At 43.0% G+C, this 20,142-nt stretch overlaps 1 protein-coding gene across 2 annotated transcripts in view; it reads left to right on the top strand.

Moving 5' to 3' along the window:
- The window catches only part of grik4 (glutamate receptor, ionotropic, kainate 4), a 303,979-nt gene that overhangs the window by 61,927 nt on the left and 221,910 nt on the right, over positions 1 to 20,142 (top strand). Inside the window, exons 1-2 of one of the 2 annotated variants that reach the window (XM_076036025.1) lie at positions 12,706 to 12,967; positions 13,909 to 14,104. The gene's annotated coding sequence lies outside the window, so the exon portion shown is untranslated. Of the gene's footprint in view, positions 1 to 12,705; positions 12,968 to 13,908; positions 14,105 to 20,142 lie in introns of those variants that run through there. The other variant, XM_076036026.1, reaches the window with a different exon arrangement.

Here is a 20,142-nt window from a genome sequence, read left to right as displayed (position 1 = left end):
TATAAATACGACTTAAGTCCAGATGATTTAGGATATTTTCCATCTGGCACGCCCCGGAGCATCTTTAGCATTTCAATCATAGCCGCCTCCGCTCAAGCATGTTTGTGGCCCCTGTCCCATCAAGCAATCAAATCTGTATCTCGTTTGCAGTTATAGGTTATCTACATTGTGGCATTCTAAAGTAAATGAAATGTGAATATGAAACTATTTCATCCACTTATTTTTCACGGTCTGATGGCATTTTCTTTCTTCCATTCTGCAGTTTAATGTACTGAAAGAATTCACCCAGTGGAAAAATACGCAGACTAAATTTCTTAGCATAAGAACTAAGACATGAATAAAAAGCAAACTAAATATATGATACGATACATAGGACACTGATGCTACATACTTAGCTAAAAGGTCCAGGTATGGTGCGGAACCCCTTGACCTTGAGTGCAGGCGAAGCAGTGAGAGAAAATGATTACATGAATGAATGTTTTTGCTAAAAATATGGTCTAAGTGCTGTTTTAATCTTTAACACTTGAATGACTACAGGCAGTGGAGAACAGTTGAACAGTTATGTGGACAAAATATTGTCGCCAGAGTCAGAGCAGTAGATACTTTTACGTGAACTCTCCCTTTAAGGAGTTCTTTTTAAAACGCTGCATTAGTGTTTATTGACCGCCTCTTGTTGTGCTATTGTGGCTCCAACTTTAATTTCCTATTAGATCAATTGCTACAGTCATTTGCCGGTTCATGTTTCTTGTTTTGACTTCTTGGGCATTTCCTCTCGTGCTCTATAGGAAATAGGCCCACAAAGTGCGTTCAAAAGCCCATTCATTCTCGCTGTTTGTCGGCGGCTTGGTTCTGCGCGAGGCCCCTTTCGCGCCGTCTATCTCGGGCTCCTCCCGTGAATTCAGACATCATTTTACAGAAAGTAAATCAATTACCGGCAGACAATACGCAGCTGAGATGATCAAATGAAATGGCTGAGGGACGATGGGAGTCTTCAAAGGTCCGCAAGGACGGAACGAGACAACGGTGGAAGTCGGCCATGGAAGAAGGAGACAACTGAAGCTAAAACAATCCAGTTAGATAGAAGAAAGGGGGGAAATGGAGCGAGCTCGGGGAGCTTTGTCTGCCCAGATTCCATTGAGTCACTATTTTCTATGCTAACCACTAATCATTGATCTAAACCAGCATTCTACGCTGTCCCATTTACTCCGTGTCATATGTCTGTAATCTATACTGTGGCCTTTGACTCAACATTTATTTTGCTAAGTAAGTTTCACATATTTTTTTTTTTTTTCTGATACAGCTCCTGCCGTAGTTAATATAAAGTATTTCGCATGACCAAACTTTTGTTTATGTACTCTTTGTAGTCTATGTACACACTCTGTGTATTGAGTGTAAATATGAAGATTTAGTATGCTAATGCGTACGGTACGGGCAAGGCCTAAATATACCTTTAATTATGATGAAGCGTGTTTTGAGCGTATTCTTTCATTTTCCTTCTGCACAAAATGAAAGCAAAGTCGGTGACATGGACAAAAGCTCATTAGCAGAACAAAATAAGATGTATAATTGCAATTAAAAACACATTCTCATCAATGCACTTTGTCAACACCTCTGCTTTTCTTCTATCAAGAACAAAGGCTCAGCAGCATTTGGAGGATGATTTGCGGTGGCTCGTCCGCTGTTTTCCCGAAATAATTGATGCAGGTTTTAACTGAAACTAAATGGAAAAAAAACAAACATATACAATTTGCCACAATTCACCCTTGATTTAGCTTATATTTGAACATAACTAAATATGTATATATGTATATACGTATATATGTACACACATATTTATGTGTATATATATATATTTATATTGTATTTCTTGTGTATTTATTGGCTTAAAATAAGGAATGCTTTTCTATTCATCATAGCTCCGTGTATCAGATGAAGGTGCTGTTGGATGGTTTCTCTATAACTGCAATCAGCCAGACTGCAAATGGGACGATAGCTCCAACAGGAGCTGATGTGTAGCATCATTGTGCAAATAACGGGTTTTGCTGCCTTCTTGAAAAGACCTCTTATCGACTAACTGCACATCAAAACAAGGAGTTGTTTGAAGTCACTTAGTTTAATCATCGTGGTAATGTCAAAACAGGCGGTTTCGTTTGTTTGTTTATTTAATACGTATAATTATGGCCATGTTAGTTAATGACTCTTAGTTTCCTTGCTCAACAGAGAAGATAAACAACACAAAGTCTGGTTGAAACGCTAATACTGATCTTTTTAAGTGTTTTTTTTTTTTTTTTTTACTACTTGATCATGACCATAATAGTAAATAAAAAATATACGGAAATACGGAAGCATTTGTGTGCGAGGCGGGCGACATATGTCCTCTTCAAAACAATGACATGTTTTAACGATGCGTTTAGTCTGACATGTGCAGTTTTATTCCAATGCAGAGCGCATTAGATGAGAAATGAAAATGTTTGTTGAGGTAACATCAGCGCCATGGTCTTCATCCATATTAACAGTAGCACTGACTGTCCTTGAGGTGCCGCGCCGTGTCTGAGTGTGCGTGTGTGCGTTCACAATTGCGTTGTATTGATTAACAGCCTCGCGACCAAGAAAATGCAAGGGCCCTTTGACCATAAAGCATTTTATGCGTACATAAATTAGGCTTAGTTCAGTGCGAGACGTTGGCCCCAACGCCAGGTCCTTCCCTTATGTCAGCGCATCTTCACGGTCAAGCATCTCATCAAAGGGCCATTCGACCAAGTTGTTGTCTGCATGTGTCAGACTGCATCTGGCTCCCGCAGGCGAGCAGGCTGGAAAGAGTGAGCGGCAGACGGCATAACAAATTCGGAAGCACCTGAAGCCAGGAATGTGAGACAGACCGTGATCAATAGATTGGATGGATACTTTATGAAGTGTTGAGTGCACGCAGCTCATAATCATCGCAGTGAGTAAATTAGCTTATGGCGCACAAAGACTTTAATGAACCGACGCTTATGAGGGAACAGAAGTGGGGACCGGGGGGGGGGAGGCGAGGTGGAAGACGCTGAAATATTAAAGCGGCCTGTAATGAACATAATATTTCCCCTTTGTCACAATGTCTCTTGTGAACAAGGAAATTTGGTCGACCACTCGTTAATAGGAACGCATGTTTCTTTCTTTTTTTGAGTGTTTTACTTGAGTAATTCTTTTGAGAACACAGAACAAAAGCCTCACAATCATAGTTAAATACACTGTTGTTTCCTTGATGTAAATAGATACCTAGTGTCTAGCTATCCATTTAACTATATCTGTATCTATTTATCTATCTATCATCATCCATCCATCCGTATATCTATCTATCTATCTATCTATCAATGCATCATCTATCCATCCATTCATCCATCCGTCTATCAATCTATCAATCTATCTATCTATATATCTATCAATGCATCATCTATCATCCATTCATCCATCTGTCGATCTATCTATCCATCTATCTATCCATCTATCTATCTATCTGTCCATCATGCCTCTATCTATCTATCTGTGCAGGCTGGCCTTTGAAGGCCACTGTCAGCAGCAGCTGCTAATGTAAAGTCAATCCAAATTGAGGGTCTCTGCTGTGTACAGTGTGGCAGACGACATACAGCGCATACAGGCACTGGCCGGCCCACTGCTTCTCCCATGGTGGTGCACCTGTGCTCATTTGGCTGGGTAAAAGCACCCCGAGCCTGGTGAGTGGGAGCCAGAACTGACCCTCATAGGGGTCCGAGGGTCCCTGTGCGTTCCACTGTTTGCAGTGTTCTTTTTGTTATTCCACTTGCTTGACAGGCCTCACTGATCAGCGACTTTTTCAGAGTGCGATGGGAGAATCGGCCAACGTGTAATTCTGGAGCTGGTGGAAACCCTGTTGCCTGCCGGGTGAGCTTCAAGCGTCTTGGTTACTTGGTGACGCGCTCCCTAACGTCTGCCTCCGCGGCATGCGTTCTAAATTATGCATATTTCTGCGTGTCCTCGGGGGATGAATCCTGTTCTCTGACTCTGAGTCATGCATTATAAATGACTATGAGCAACCATAGGTAGTATACGGTAAGGGGAGGGGGGTTTAACCATCCTTGGTTAAAGTGAAATCCAACAGGATGCAAAGTCATGTTGAGTTTGTAATCACGGTCACCCAGGGGACAAACGCAAGGACGCGGCGCCACCGCTGACATTTTCTTTATAATTGCTGCTCACCTGCCAGCTGCCGAGAACCAATGAGTCTCTGAAATGTTTTTTTTTTTTTTTTTTCTTTTCCCTCCTGGTGGCGGAGAGCAAAACAGCCCTGCCTCGTCACTTTCTCCAAACGCCTGTTGATTTTGCATACGTCTAACCGTCACGTACGGGCTCCGCCATTGGCTGGCTGCTCCGTCGGCGAGCGCGACTCAGGATCGCCTGGCTGTCTCAAATGTTGTCAACTTCAAGGTCAATATTGTCCTCCTAAGTCTCGCCCCCCCCCCACCCCCCACCCCCCCGGGGTCACGGCGAGCAAATGGGTCGTCTCTGTTGGCCGTGAGGAGAAAGCGAGTGGGGAGGAACAGTAGGGAGAGTGTGTGCGTGCGCGTGCAGCTGCGCGCCGGTGTGCCTCGTATGAAACTGATTTAAGGCCGCAGGCCACGGAGAGAGGGTGGGGGGCTGCTCGACACTCCAGGCACGTCCCTGGAACCAGCAGCAGAGGAAGCACTGTTGCCATTGAGCAGCCTTCACTGCAGACGCCTAAATGACTCTGTTCTGTCCTGCGACGCCCTACATGGCACTCCGCCACTTACTCAACTTCTCCGGGTCCTAATGTGGCCTCCGCGCTCCCCCCGCCGCTATTCCTCTATTTTCTCGCCCCGGCTCATCTCTTTTACACACACATCTTCATTTTCAAGCCGTGGCGCACTCCTATTTCCACGGAACCCCGGCGTCGACGTTCCCCTCTGTCTGGTTTGCGTTTCAGCGTGTCACTTTTTCTTTGCGTTTCCATCCGTTACGTCCAGCTTTTTGTCATTTCTTTCGGCCTTTTTTACTTTTCAATGCAAAGACCTCGCATTTGAATGTGGAAAGCACTCGAGGGTGGCGTTTATATGAGCGGCGCGAGCAAACCTAGCGACTGAGAGTGTGCATTCAAATGCGTTCGGGTTCATATTGTTGGGCTGAAAAAAAATATGAGACGAAATTAATTTTCCCCCTTCAAGTGATGGAGAGAGGAGAGAATCAAGGGATACATTTGGCAATGTCTCCACTGTAGTCGGCCTTCTTATACAGATGTAGTGGGATATAGTTGGAAAGCATTGGCAGGTGCTGGAAGAGGTAAGGGAGAAGTTGGTGGTAGTTTGGGAAATTGCAGACACTAAAAATAACATACAGCCAACAGACAGACTTCAACGCTTTAACCAGATCACCTGTTTGTGCATTTTGGTTAAATTTTAACCAAACACATTAACTGTTTGGTTTAACCAAAATGCACAAACAGGTGATCTGGTTAAAGCGTTGCATTCATGTCCTATTTTTGGTTTATTTTATTGGATGTCGCTTTAGATTTCACATGACAAAGACACATTAGCCAGCTCAAAGGAAGGACCTTCAGTAGCAAAACGGTCGAGGGCACACGGTGATGGACCTAACGGAGGGGAAAAAAGCTTCAGAGAAAGATGTCGCGCTAGCCCAGCTTGGATTTAAGTCTCCCGTTGGCTGATTTCCAAGCACGGAGCATTGAAACGGACACTGTGGGATTTTAGGCCAACCAAGCCATGCAAAGGCCTGTCTGCACAACAACACCCCGGATCATGGCACCGCACTCAGCCACCGAGACCGCGTTTAGAGCAGGGTTGAGAGCTTCAGGCAGGCTTTGGGTTCGTAGGTGTGACTGCAATGCTCAATAGGGAACACAGTCGCAACCTGCTGAAATTAAATGTAATCTGTTAATCGAAGGTTTAATTTTTTTTGTTTTTGCTATCTTGTTAGCGCTTGTCCACGCTTGTGTTTTCATGACAGATCATCATGAAATTTAAATTGTTGGAATCCAAAATTGTTTTTTTTCCCCCCAAATACATATCACTCAGTTCCATGTTGCTATTTTCCTTTCCCTGCCATGGCCTGTCTGTCCTTAGTGAGGTCATTATTTCCTTGTTGCCTGTGACCTTTTCTAGCAAAAGGATACATTTTGTCAAGGACTTGGTCTCATTGATCTTTTTGGTAGAACCTAAGTTCTACCAAAAAGACCAATGAGAAAAACTTCACTGAAAAAGTTCCAAAATGCCCTGGCATAACAAGACAAGCACAACAAGAAGATAGTTGCTTAGTAATTAAATCTGTCTGTATTATTTGTTTGTGACTAAATAATTGTGATATTTGTCGTCCCGTGACGGCACAGTGTATATTTTGGTAATATTGTTATTATGATAGCGATTTTTCTAGCGACTTTTACTACACCTGGGCTTGATGGAGAAGGAGCAAGGTGTCTCGGTGGCGGGGATGGTGTGATGACAGCTAGTGAATTTTAAAAGCTTTATCGGTCCCCTGCAGCCTCGCTGGTCAGCTCACTGCTGCCTCTCATCTCTCCTGTGTGTTGTATTGAATATGGTTCTCCAATTGGGGTCACCGCACAGCAGGCTGATAGGAAACCATATTCCTCCATTACTGCCAAGCAAGGCGTTCGTTTTTTTTTTTTTTTTAAACACCTGTAAAAAGATGAAAAAGACGGCGGTCAAGCACGTCAGGTGACTGTCGGATCAATTCACAGACTTGCAATCAGCAAAAAACAGAAAACAAATATGATTGAAAAAAAATGCGGCCTGTCTTAACTGAGTGATGTGCATTTTCGACAAAGCTCTGTTCTAGGGTATTTTCAAACAAATAAACAAACAAGTAATTTAGTGGACTGAAACACCTAATTTAAGATGCACAGTCACCTTGCAGGCCAGTAGAGGGTGACATCTTTATAAAAGTAATGCCGTGGTAAGGTTGAATTATTCTGTGATCTGCAGAATCAATAAAACCCTGAAGTGACTTTCTCATCTGTCCTCTTATAGTATGGTCGAGCCCCGCAGCTAAATTTGCTCATCTTGGCAGGTTATGTGTAAATGGCGTCTTTATTTATTCGGCATTGTCTGTGAAGAAAACACTTGGGTGACGCCGCAGGTGTAGTCGGGAGACTCTTGTTTTCGCACCTCTATGTCCATGACCACTGGTCCATTTTACTGCCACTGGGTAGCATCCTTTCCTCCTGTGAAACTCTGCAATAGTGCTGTGGATGATGAGATCTCACCAGGGCCTTCACTACTGCAGCTGTGAGTAGTGGCCTTTTTAGCTTCTTCTTTAAAATTACCACAAAGCCTCCAAGAAGGCACCAAAGGCTTGGAACCTTTGTTCTGATTCTGAAGTCGCTCTAATTACTAAGGGTGTTATGTTCAAGTCCTGCAGGTGCATCATTTGATTTGTTACCACACATACATTCCCCAGGCAAGCAATATTTAACATTTTTATTGGAGGAAACAGATTAATTCCCAATTGTTATTATTTTAGAGGCTGGAAAAACCCAAACTGCAGCATGTATCACTTGATTAATCATCAGAAAAATCAATTGAACCCTCGATTACTTAAAGAATCAATGGCTTGCTCCTCTAATCTGTGTCTTCAAGGTCGGACTGGAATGTTAACATGCCCGGGCTACTGAATTTATTCAGTTCTCTCAAGAGGACACTCCATCAGCACGTCTCAATCATCTACCTTATAGATGTTTGCAGCTGCAGATCCTTTCTGCTCAAAGCATCTGATATGTCTGACACCCTTACTCTTCACCAAAAGGGCAAAGAACAAAAAAAAAAAAAATACAAAAAAAATGAATTAAAAAAATGAAAATAGTTGCATAAACTGTAGCAGCTCAGAATCTGTCATGGTCATTCCCTCGTGGGTCCCTCTTCCATACAACCTATAGGGATTGATGGTTGTGTCAAAGCAGAGCAAAGAAAAATCCATACCGCTCCCCTGCCCTTTCCATTTTCTATTGATTTCATGTTGAAATATCAATCTGCATATGTACTATTATTGTACAACACTTTCTGAAGATGTAAATCAACCCAGTGCCCGTGAGGGGACCATTTGTTCTCGTTCCCTCGTCTGCACAGGTTTGTTTTGGAGAGCAGTCGGTGACAGAAGCGTCTCATTCAAGAGCTGCTGGGTTCAGGGAGCGTAACCTCGCCCGTGTCCTGGTGTACTCTTCCCTCTTTGTTGTTTTTTTGTATTCAGATATTTTTCATTAAGATGATCAATGTTTATTGCAGGCCGAGTGGGATAGCTTTTGCACTGAACCATTTTAGTTGAGAGCACAGTCTTTTTTTAAGTCCGTCTGTATCAACAATTCATGTCTATAAAATACTAATATGCCCCAGGACTGGCTGCTGCTGGCCATGTGGCTGCTCCAGGCATGTTGGCCTTTTTAAAGAAGATTTTCAAACATGAGAAAACCAATAGTTTAAAGAACAATCAGTGCATTGCGAAAGAGGCAAATGAACCCACTTGCTAGCATTTCCCCTCTCCATCTGCATTTATAAAGAGTGGTTTTCGTGGCTTTGCACCTCGCTAACTGCGACAGCCTAGTGAGATGGCAGGAACCAGGGGAAAAGTAGGTGGTGGACATGCAGCAAACAGGGTCACGGCCCAGGACTCCTAATGTAAAAGCCTATTCATTCCACTCATTGTTGAATGAGTCACAGTGGTAAGCAAGTTAAGCCGAGTTCTCTCCGTAGCCTTGCCCTCAGCAATGTTCTTCAACTCCTCCAACAGGAGGGATCACAAGGCATCACAGTGCCAGACAGAGATATAAATCCTCCAGCAAGGTCCAGTCTCCCCTCCCCAGTTTGAATGTGTCCAAGGAAGCCGTATCCAGCAGGAATCCCAGTCATGAGCCCGGACCACTGGAGCTGCTGCTTCTTTTTTGACAGCAAGGAGCAGAAGTTTCTCTCCTAACCCCGTCTCTAAGGCTGAGCCAAGCCAGCCTTCTGACAAATCTCATTTCAGCCACTTACATTCAAAGTCTCATCCTCCTGGTCCGGGCTCCCACGCCACACGCTCAAAAGAGAGGGCTGCAAGCCAAGTGGAGACAACCTGGTAATTCAAGAGCTTTTGCTTTTTAGCCAGAGCTCTCCTTCTTCACCGCGACGGTCCAGCTGAGTGCTTTGCATTAAGGATTGAGCTGGAGCAACTCGACCACTTCGTCATAGCGACGCTAGCGCCCCTGAAATATGTTCGTGCAAGAGGAGTCTTTGAAGGGTCATTGTGCAAGATTAAAGCGTTTCACTTTTTTTTTTTTTTTTTCCTTAACTCTGCACATGCAAGTTAATCATTGCGTGTACTTGCCCTTTTTGAAAGTGCAGCGTTGTTAGAACGTCGCTGCAAATCTCTACGTTTGTGCTTTTAAATAGCAGGATGGCCATTGTGAGAGCGTTTGTATTCCTCCACAGTCGGTGACTTGCTTCAAGATAAGCTTTTGTTGAGAATGTAGCTTCGCAGGAAAGGAGCCCCGAGGGCCAAAATTTTCTTGGTGCTGATAATCCAAAATACTTGATAATATAGCTTTTTGCTGCGTGGCGGTTGTGTGAATTTTTAAATGTGCCTCACAGCTAGTCGGGGCTGTTTTCACTGCATAACCACAATGAATATCCCCAATTCTACATGCGCCTTTTTAAAATGTATGAGTTTCTACTCTGTGTTTCAAAGGAAGACCACAAACAGGAATAAAACCATTTGGATTAGATACTTTTTTTTTTTTTTTATGGTAAAAGTTGCGGGGGGCAACACCTGAGTAATTTTTAGGCATCTTTTTTTGGCAAGAAACCCGACAGGAACCCAGGATTGAAAAGCAGTCTAAGAGTTTAAGGCAAAATAGAAAGGAAGGAAGAAAGAGGTCTGTTATGATGTCTTTTGCGTTTAACTTTGCTTTATTTGCATTTCCCTGCTTCTATTTATTGCACACACCTCAAAGAATGTCAAATATTCATTTGATCTAACCTTGTATCTCGCTCCTCCTGCAAATAGCATCACACTGGGAATCCCCAGCCAAATAAAACAGTGTTTTTGGCACAATAGATTCATCCCTGCCATTTTTCATTCATGGAATAATAAAAAAAAACAAAAACAAGTGTGCTTAAATTAGCTTTTCTTCTGTTCAAGCATATGAGAACACAGATAAACTTCACAAAATATTAAAAGGTATCATTACAAATTAAGATTCTGTTGTTTTCCACAGCAACTGTTTACCACTTAGAGCTGATAATGAATCCATTGATGCAAATCATTCATCCTTAATTAAAGCCACCTTGCAAATGATGCCGTCTTGTGGGTTATTTCAAAAACAAAAGTTAGTTTTTTGTTGTGGTGGGGGGAGGGGGCTCAAAACTTAAAATGGCAAAGTTGTGTCATTTATCTGTTGTCATATCTCTCTGTAAAGCAAAAACATTTTAATGTGTTTTGAAACGATTTTCATGCCGGCGCCATCTAAAGTTAATTCCCCGCTGGGCTGAGTGCGTTTAAGCACTCTCTACGGCTAATCAGTTTCATCTCGTCAACTCGAACCCGCGCTTGTCCCGAACCACTGTCTGCCCGCTGGGGTGTATGTTATGTAACTGAATTACGCTTTTCATTTTCATCCGTAATATAAAGCCAAAGTGCACAAAAAAAAAACAAAACAAGGGAACCTACAATCCACACACCGGTTCACAGTTAAGAGTCAATGTAGAAGTTTGCTATGAAGAGCAATTCTTGTGCTTGTGTGTGGAGAGGTTTGAGAAGAGAGGTCCAACACAATTCAGTGGCCACTGCTTTTCAGGAGTGACTGCTGTCAGAGTCTACGGGATAAGAAAGGAGGTGAATGTTTAAATACAAATAAAAAAAAAAAAAAATCAACGCAAGCAAACAAACAGAAATGAAACTGTGGCATAAATGAACATTAAAAAAAAAAAGCCCTGCTAAGGGTAGCTAACCGCTAAGCTCGTGTCAATGGCTGGCAGCAGGTTTTCTTTTCTCTGTGCCATTATCATGCTTGTAATCATGCTCCGTCATGCTATGGGGAGATGTTGAGATGCTTGATTGACATGATTTTGCTGATGTGCCCAAAATGAGTGCAAACGCTGCTTGACGAGATTGAATGTTGCCAAAATCTAGAGGCTACAGTTCTCCTGTCTCAAAGAGCCTTGCTTCTTATTTAGTGTTCCTTGAATGGTCTTTTGTTTTTGGACACACACACACACACGCACGTGCGCACACACACGCACACACACACACACACACACACACACACACACACACACACGGTCACCAGAGTCACTCCTTTAACATTCACTGTTAAGCTATGAAAGCAATAGGCTGACTTTAAGTCTCTGAGCTTTTGCTCCCTGCTGTTATTTAACACTATAGTATTGTATGTATTCACTATGAAATGTGCTTGGAACACAACATTTAAAGTGAGGAAATGCCCCAGCGACTTTTTATTCCACCCCTTTAATGCGTAAATGAAGTTTGTATTAAGCAGTTCACAGATCACACAAACTGTAAATGGTTCTCAGGGGTCAATTTCTATTTCGGTGCAAACATTTCCAACAGTAAACAAACCAGCTTGGCACGTCGACGACACCGTCGGCCAGAGTTGTTTATTTATTTATCTATAATTATGGGAATTAACCTGACAAATCGCTCCGTCAAACAGAGAACGGTCATGCACCGCTGCCCGCAAAATGGAGAGAGTGCGATCAATCTGTCAGTCACTTCCGTGTCCGGTCGGGTGAGATTCCCCGTGTTGAGCCAAATGAAGCCGCGGGGCCGCTCTCCCGGTGGTGCCCTTCTGTCAATTCCTTGAAGTTTCAATTTGTACTCACTGGCCTCCGAGGGGGTGAGGGGTATCGGACGACGGCGGTTGCTAGTTGGAGTGGTTACGACGGCGCGCAACCGTTTTCTTTTGCAAAAGTCTCCGGTTTTCGAGTGTCTCCGGGCAGTGAGGAAAAACACAATCAACGTGTTTCCAGGGGCGTAAAAAAGCCCACACGTACTTCCTTGTTGCTGGCGTCAGAGCTCACTTCGCCGCTCCTGTCGGCCTACTATTGAATGTGGAAAACCACTGCGGTCGCCAGCTGTGATGCCGATGAGTGTGAAATGTGGAGAGTTCCATCTGGCAGCGATCGCCCTAATCTGATTTGTAAGGAGTCTTTTGGCAAGGGCAGGAGGATAATGGATGTGTGTTGATGTATATATGTATACCAACGCAACTTCCAGACTCCAAGTTTAATATTCATGCAAGTCCAACCTTATTTAAATTAGTGACCATCAAGATGAGTCATTCATTTAGACGATGCCACGCTAGTTCAGACTTGCTTGAGATGCAAAAAAACAAGAAACAAAAAGGTCATTTGTTTTTTTTTTGTTGTTGTGTATTTGTGTGTGTGTGTGTGTGTGTGTGTGTGCATGCTTCTGTGTGTATGTGTGTGTTGTGCATTGTGTGCAGTTTTGTAGACCACAATCAGCCACACGCTGTCACGTAGAGGGAGGACTTCAGAATGCTGATAAGTGATGTGCGTCTCAGGGGGAGGCTTAATTCTCCTCTGAGTGAAGCCGCCGTCCGAACGCACTGACACGGGATTAATGCTCATCTCCAAAGTGACAAGGTGCTCATTTACCATTGAAATTGTGCCTTTTTTTTTTTTTTTTTTTTTTTTTTTTTAATGCTAATGAGTCCCAGATACTTTATTGAGTTGTCCTGTGACTAACTGCGTCCCCAGGACGTAGGACCAAGAATGAGGATCATCAGCAAAACGTGCTTCAGTTTGCGGGGCAAACTCATCGCCGGGTGGATAACAGCTGTCCTCAGCATCAGCAGCAGACCGCTGCGGCTGATAGCTGATTAGCGCTTTGATTTATGATGCGGCGCCGATGTCCCGAGGTCGCTTTCGAAGTGTAAACAAACACGTGTAAGCGGGTAAACTCTCGCCTTCGCGCCTTTTTTCCCCCCTTTTTTCCTTTTAGCGATTTCCTTCCGCGAGCAACATTTCCGCCTTTAAGTCCCATCGTAAATCAAGAGCGGTCTGCGGCCGCACGAGGACCGCCGCTTATTTATTCATATATTTCGCATTCCGATTTGTAAAGTTTACCCTCAAAACACGCGCCCGCTCGCTCAAACAGGCGGCGCCTCGCGTGAAATTTGCTCTGCTCCTGCTCCGAACTGATTGTCTGCACTCGCGCGCTCACTCCCATATGCCGCCCGCCTTCAAATCTGCCGCGCCCGCTCTCAGACGTCCTTCACATTGTAGAAAAACTCTATGGAGCGCCTGCAGGATTGCTATAGTTTGTGGTCAAACATTTACCAGACAATTGAAAGAAATGATCAAACATGCGTCCTTTTAATTTAATTTAATTGAATTTAAAAACTTTTTTTTAGAAGATAAATAAAAACATGTACATGCGGGTAGATTCAAGATGGTTCACATGTCAATCACATCATACCACACAATAACTCACAAAAAAGTCACCTTGATTCTTTCTCATATACATTAAATATACTAATATTTAAAGAGTCTTTTGGACTTAATGATTGTTTCACATTTTCATCTCATCACTGCAGCTATTCCATGCATTCACTGCTTTTTCATTGGGCCCTGTTGCAGTGATTACAGGGACTTAATACAATGACTCAATGTTTTAGGATAAAAACATAAGTCCGGGTAATGAACGAGTGTCTGTCAGGGGTAAAAAACCTAATACGCGGGTGCAAAATGAGTTAATGCCACAAGATTGCAAACCCTGTGCCATGCAAAATTGACGGAACTCCCTGAAAACGTGCCTGCGCCTGTTTGTTTCTAAATCAGATCTGCCCTCTTTCTGGTGCCTCCCTGACTCCTCTGTGCCTTTCTCTCTTTGCAGGGTGGGCGTGCAAGAGCGGAGGACCACCTGTGCACGTTCCAGTCCGTGCGCAAGCTCTGTGCGTGAGACAGGGGCGGCCTGACCCGAGACCTATGTGAGATGAGGAGCAGCTAAGTGGCTACCGCAAGCACCCACATCAGACGGCCTCCCTGCGCTGCAAAAATGGATTAGAGTCCTACACCCCAGGAGATCAAAGGTAGGGGAAAATATTTGGCAATCAGGCCGCCACTCACCTGCTTCCTTCCATTCAAAGGGAGCGGAGCGGCGGAGGAAATAATGAATCGCGGCGGAGCACTTGCGGAAAGAGCGTCTGCCATCTGGGTGTATATAGGCGGCACGCTGCTTTGTCCTGTCTCCTTTATAAAGCGGGTAATTTGACGCGAGAGGCGGCGGAGGATGCAACGCACCGATTATAACGCTGTTGAGTTCGTTTGCCAGATGAAAACACAAGCGACAAGTCAGAAGCTATATACAGTGTTGTTGTTTTTTTTTTTTTTTTTTTCAATTTTTTGGGGGTTTTTCTACTGCTCATGCACCACAACAGCAACATACACATCCTCAAGGTCAACACAGAGGGCATAACACGCCATGTGAACATGTTGTGGACAGTTTCAAGTTCACAAAGAAAACATAATAGTGGGAATGAGGGCATGTTCCTCCTCAATGGTTTTTCCTGAGAGTTACCTTGTCGGCTGGACAAGCTAGCATTAGCATTAGCACTCTGTTGACTGTCATTTCTTGTTAGCTGACCTAGCTTTAGAGGCAGCTCAGGATGGATAAGGATGGAAGTCGAGACGTCTAGTTTGCGGCTCGGCCAGTGAACTGTGTGTGAAGCTGGAGACTTCACACATTGCGGACTGTGACTTTATACGCTAATTATGTATTAGCGTGATTGAATTTGAGCCCAAACATTACGTTACATACACTCACAAGCTACTTTATTAGGTACGCCATAACATTCATGCAAGATAATACTGAAGAAACAAGCACCCTCCTCCACCCCCTCACCATACTGAAATACATAAGTGATGTGTTTAATCTTGAAGGGGACTTATCTTGGCCAATCCCAGATTCAATAAGTGAGTTTTGGTGGTCTACTTCCAACACTGAACAAGTTTTATTTGCACAGGCCTGACAAAACAAGTGTTTCTTTCACTCGCACAAGCTGTCCTCTTTCATACTCAGTGTGTCAGTTTGCATGCCGGTAACGCAAGAAGACGTGAAAGAGCTTGAATCAGTCAGTTTTTGACAACAGTACCACTTTAACAAATAAATCCCCCAAACCAGTCAACACTGTAGCCTGCTAATAAACTTAATCTGGCATTCTAATGGCTTCTGCTCAGGTTTACTTTGAAGCTTCTCACTGGCCCTCGGACTAAATGGCTTGAAAGGTCTTTTCTCCATTTGGCCAAAGTGGTTCTTTAATTACCGTTTAATAGCATTCTTGTAAATGCAACACAGCTAAATGGAACCTAAAAGTACTGCACACTCACAAGCTTTTGTGAGGTTCTGTGCCCTCCCTTTGTCACTTTGTCCCCACAAGCGCCTTATTGGACTATAATTTGGCAATGTTTTGCATGAAAGAGGATTATGTTATTGAGATTTCTTAGGCTGAGAGGTTTTTGTCCTTACTTGTAAAATGGAGTCATAAAAAGTGCAATTCCTCAGCTTATTTATTTATTTATTTATTTATTTATCTATTTATTTATTTAGTATGTTTGCTGTTTAACTGCCTGCATAAGCCCGGTAGGTGAAATTTTGCCTTCAGCCATTTTCTCTCTCTTTTCTGAGAAAAGTCTTTTTTAGCATGACTTATTTTCATCAGAAAAGCTCCGTGCTTGACTTCATCAGTCCACATTTGCATAGCTGGCGATTCTCTTCTTCTGTTTTTTTCCTCCGCCTGTAGTTTACACGACATATTTAGACTTTTTGTCACATTTACCACATTAATACATATGTAGAAGTGATTTGCCACAGGAATACATCAACCATTTACTCAAAACACACTCAGCACAGAAATGAATTGTGCTTACTGTTTTGGCTGTTTCTTATGTCTTTGTGAACAAATTCTTGTCAAACTTGGTTTAAAGAAGAAATACAGTTTTCATTAATGTAATTAATTATTCTCAAAAAGGTTGTGTAATCACGCCTAATCCACAGAAAGTCAAACTAGTTGTTTGGCCCACCAGTCATGTTTCAAACTCTTAAGTGCACCATTTACAGAATAAAAAACCCCCAAACTGTTCAAATTCATATGCAGGATAAGACACTTTTCATATTTTTTAAGGCAGCAAATGCCCCCACGGGCAGCTTTGGTTTGATGTGAATACAAATGCAAGTACACACAGTGTGCTGTAAAGACATTGGATTTCTCGGAGGCGCCGGCGCTCTGCGGAATCTAATACTGACAGAAATTTGTCATTTCACTGACTTTGGCTCAAGGAACGCGCTTCGAGGAGATTTTTTTTTTTTTTCCGGTGCCCACGTGCGCAATCTTTCACGGGATGCAAGTATTCAATATCGCTTTGGTGCAGATGGCGTATTATGGGCCCTCGGTGTGTGTCAATACTGCCGCTGGGCAAAGTCGCCTGCGCTGGCCTCAGTGGAAATATCGAGCTGGTTCTGGTACGTCACGCTTACAATATTGTTGTCGATGTATTTTCTTTTTTTTTTTGATGGCACTTTGGCTGCCCTCACGACTGCCTGTGGAAAATTCTTTTCTACTTGTTTAAGCAGAAATATGCTACAAGTCCAAACTCAGCTTGCTTCTCTCCAAATGTGTTTATTTATTTATTTATTTATTTATTTATTTCTCCACTATTGAGTGCTGCTGCATTTGGATTTGGGTGCGCACGCATGCCTAATGAACCGTCTGTGCCTGTCTGCCGACTGAAATCACGAGTCCGCCTCGGTCGGCTCTCGTCTGCGTTGCCGCTGGGCCACAAGCCTTTTTCTCTGGCTGCTCCTGAGAAGCAGAGATAAGGCCCAGCGATGTTTGGCTGCTCCCTGGAAGATTACTGAAGCAGACAGGTACACGGACTCTGGCAGACAGGTACAGTAGACTTCAGGCCAACCAAGAACTTGTTTGGATGCCTAAACCGACCAACCGCTGATGCCGCAATGGCCGTTTGGAAAACACATCGAGACAGAGTGAACTATAGCTGGAAACTTTTTTACTGACCTTTTGAAAGCATTTACCAGTCCGATTCAATGGGAGCAATTTGGCAGGTTTATAGCTATTAAAGGGACAGTTTAACATTTTGCCAAAATAATACCTATTGACCTATTCCCTATAGTCAAATGAGGAGGTACATTCCCTTTAATTATCAGTGCCTGCTGTGTGTGTGTGGTGAATGTGCAGCTCACTACTTGTCCACGCGTTTTAGAATTGCTGGATTGTGTATTTGATGAGTTTTGAGGGAGGGAGACCTGTACTGTTCCGCTCATCCACTGAGCAGCTGTTATACCTTCCACCTTCAATCCCTGATCTCAAAACAAGAACTAATCAAACGATATGTGCCAACTCATGTGCCTAAAGGGTTTATGGCTACTAACAGTTTTGCCAAAATATTCAACTATCCCTTTAAAATGAAGGAAGAAAAGAAAAATGAAGAATGCAATATGCACACCAGACACAAACCAGCTTTACATGTCAGGCAATTTCTGATGGGTTTTGATTCACATACTCACAACAGTTTCAGTTCATATTCTGATTCCCTTCACTCTGTGTAGAGTTTTAGCAATTATACAATTTAAAATAACTATCATGAGTTACTGGATGCACAGACTCAGTTACTAGGTGCCACTAAGTGGGAACTATCTACACACACAAAACACACGAAACAAGGTGCACACCATTGTGGACACAAAGGATGTAACTAAAATATTCCAAAAAAAAACAAAAAAAACAAACTTGAAGTGAAAATCTGCTCACTTTTACTGAGATTCTGACTCCCCTGCAAGCATTTTTGGAACTTGGCAGCACAGATGGTGAGGTGGTGAAGCGCAGCCAGATTGTATATTGATTACCTCACATGCTGTATCTCACTTCACATCACACGTTTATTAAAGGTCCACTTCATCTTGCATTGTGGTTCAGGCAGTTCTTTTTTTTCACTTAAATTCTACCATAATCATTTCATGGACATGTTCCTATTTTATAATCCAATGGAAACCTTTCTACAAAATATTACCTTGACGGTCTCTCGGTTTGGGCACCTCGCGGCCAACACATTTCACTTTGAAATGGGAAAGCTAAAATTACAGTCAATCGTCAAATTAAATTACCTGAGATCTAATTTTTGTTTCATTACTGGAAGTCAGATAATAATAATTCAGGTTGCTTCATTTTCCTTTTCAATCTGTCTTGGTTCAGCAAATCCCCCCTCGCCCCCCCAAAAAAAAACAACATTGTGAGGCACATGAATCTTTCTCCTCAACGCAATCCCATACTAGTGAAATTCACTTGAGACATTCCGTGTGCAGCGGCTTCACTGAGTATTTTAACTCTTTGTCTCTGGCAGTGTCAGTGGCTTTTTTGATACATGCCTTTGGATTGAAAGAAAGTTGTTTGCTCCTGAATCTGTTTGTTCTGACACTGATTGATTTACCTGCAGCAATCGCTGCCTGTATTTCCTCTTACCACCCCCAAAAAAAACACAATTAAAATCTTCCATATTATGTCACCCACGATTACATAATTGTGTTCTGACATGTTTAGCAGTGTGCAACTCGTCAGAAGGGCTAATTGCATTCAGCATTCCTGGGGAAGGAACTAGCAGAGGTTAAAATTGAGTCTGAGCCAGAGAGGCCAGACTGAGATAGTTTGGACATATCCAGAGGAGGAACAGTGAAGACATTGGTAGAAGGATTCTGAGGTTGGAGCTGGCAAACAGGAGGTCCAGAGGAAGAAGAAAGTCGTGAAGTTGAGGTATAAGGTGATGGAGGCAGGTGATTGGCTGTGGCCACTCTGATGGGAACTGCCTTAAGGAGGAGGAGAAGAAGAAGTTCCATGAGGTGCTATGCATCGACCCTTTATGGCTAAGCTATACCAGGCTATACAGTAGTGTTCAGTATATTGTCATCTATAAAGGACCCAATGTGATGATGCCCCCGTGCAGCAATTTATCAGACTTTTGGGTCGATGCCATATTTGTGTTTTAGTGTGACAAAAGGTCCAAGGCCACAGTTGCAAAAGTTCATACCGGAAAAAGTTCATTGTGAAGTTGCAGTTGAATTTTAGAAACTGCTGGCTTTCTAAACAACACACAAGCAAAAGCCTACCGCTTTTTTAGTTGAGGTTAAAAAAAAAAAAAAAAAACCTTCATGTTGTCATAAATGAAAGCCAAACTGGCACTAAGCGTCTCACTGGCCATTAGTTCAAACCCAAGAGTGGCCCCCGCTGTCTGGCCCAGTCATCACAATCTCTCTCATATGGACACAGTGTTCCCCTCTGTGTCCATTGTCTCCGTTTGATTGACTCCTGTTTGGTCAGAGCTGTTTAAATAGTTCTCTCAATATTTGTCTGGGCAATTGTGGAGATTCTGCATGATTGGGGCCAAACTGGCTAAAAAGTTAATTGTTTACCACACCGTGCTGCTGCTCACATGTTCAGGCAGCTCAAATAGAAAATGACATTTGTTTAATAGGCTGTGTTGCACAACGAATAGGCTGAGAATAGAAAGTCTTTAGAACGAGTTGACAACTGGATAAAGTTACAGCAGAGCATAGTTGTTTCTAAATAAAAGTGTGAGTCTCCAAAAGACGGAGCAGCAGAATCACACAATGATCAAGAAGAGCGATGCATCTACTGGACATTATTACAACCTCCTTGACATACCTGCCTCGTTTGTATTGTTAAAATACACTGCAAAACCGCCTTGTCTCTTTCTGACTAACTATTGTGAACCCTACTTAGTAGATAAGGCTAAGGGCCGTGCTTACCGTGTTTTATTGTGCAATAACAGGCGGCAGCTGGCGAGAAAATAGCGCTATAAGTCACGGTATCAGATGCGAGTTGTAAGTTATTCAACAGATGAATTGTAACGGATGCAGGGATCTTCTTTTTTAAATTGAGGATATGCGTTACGTGATGAAAATGGCTGAAGGAAAAAAAAAAGATCCCATACTGTAATATATAAATGTTCTCTTCACGTGTCATCCTACTCCTGTTGTTATGCATAGGAGCGACTGTGGGTCGTGAAGGGGGTCGGGGAGGGGTCCACATCCTCAACC

This window comes from Nelusetta ayraudi, unplaced genomic scaffold, assembly GCF_046127955.1.
Source record: "Nelusetta ayraudi isolate G7.1 ecotype Tasmania unplaced genomic scaffold, CSIRO-AGI_Nayr_v1 ptg000048l, whole genome shotgun sequence".
NCBI classification, from domain to species: Eukaryota; Metazoa; Chordata; class Actinopteri; order Tetraodontiformes; family Monacanthidae; genus Nelusetta; species Nelusetta ayraudi.
The sequence above is the reverse complement of the archived record's forward strand: the minus strand, read 5'-3'. Positions and strand labels throughout refer to the sequence as shown.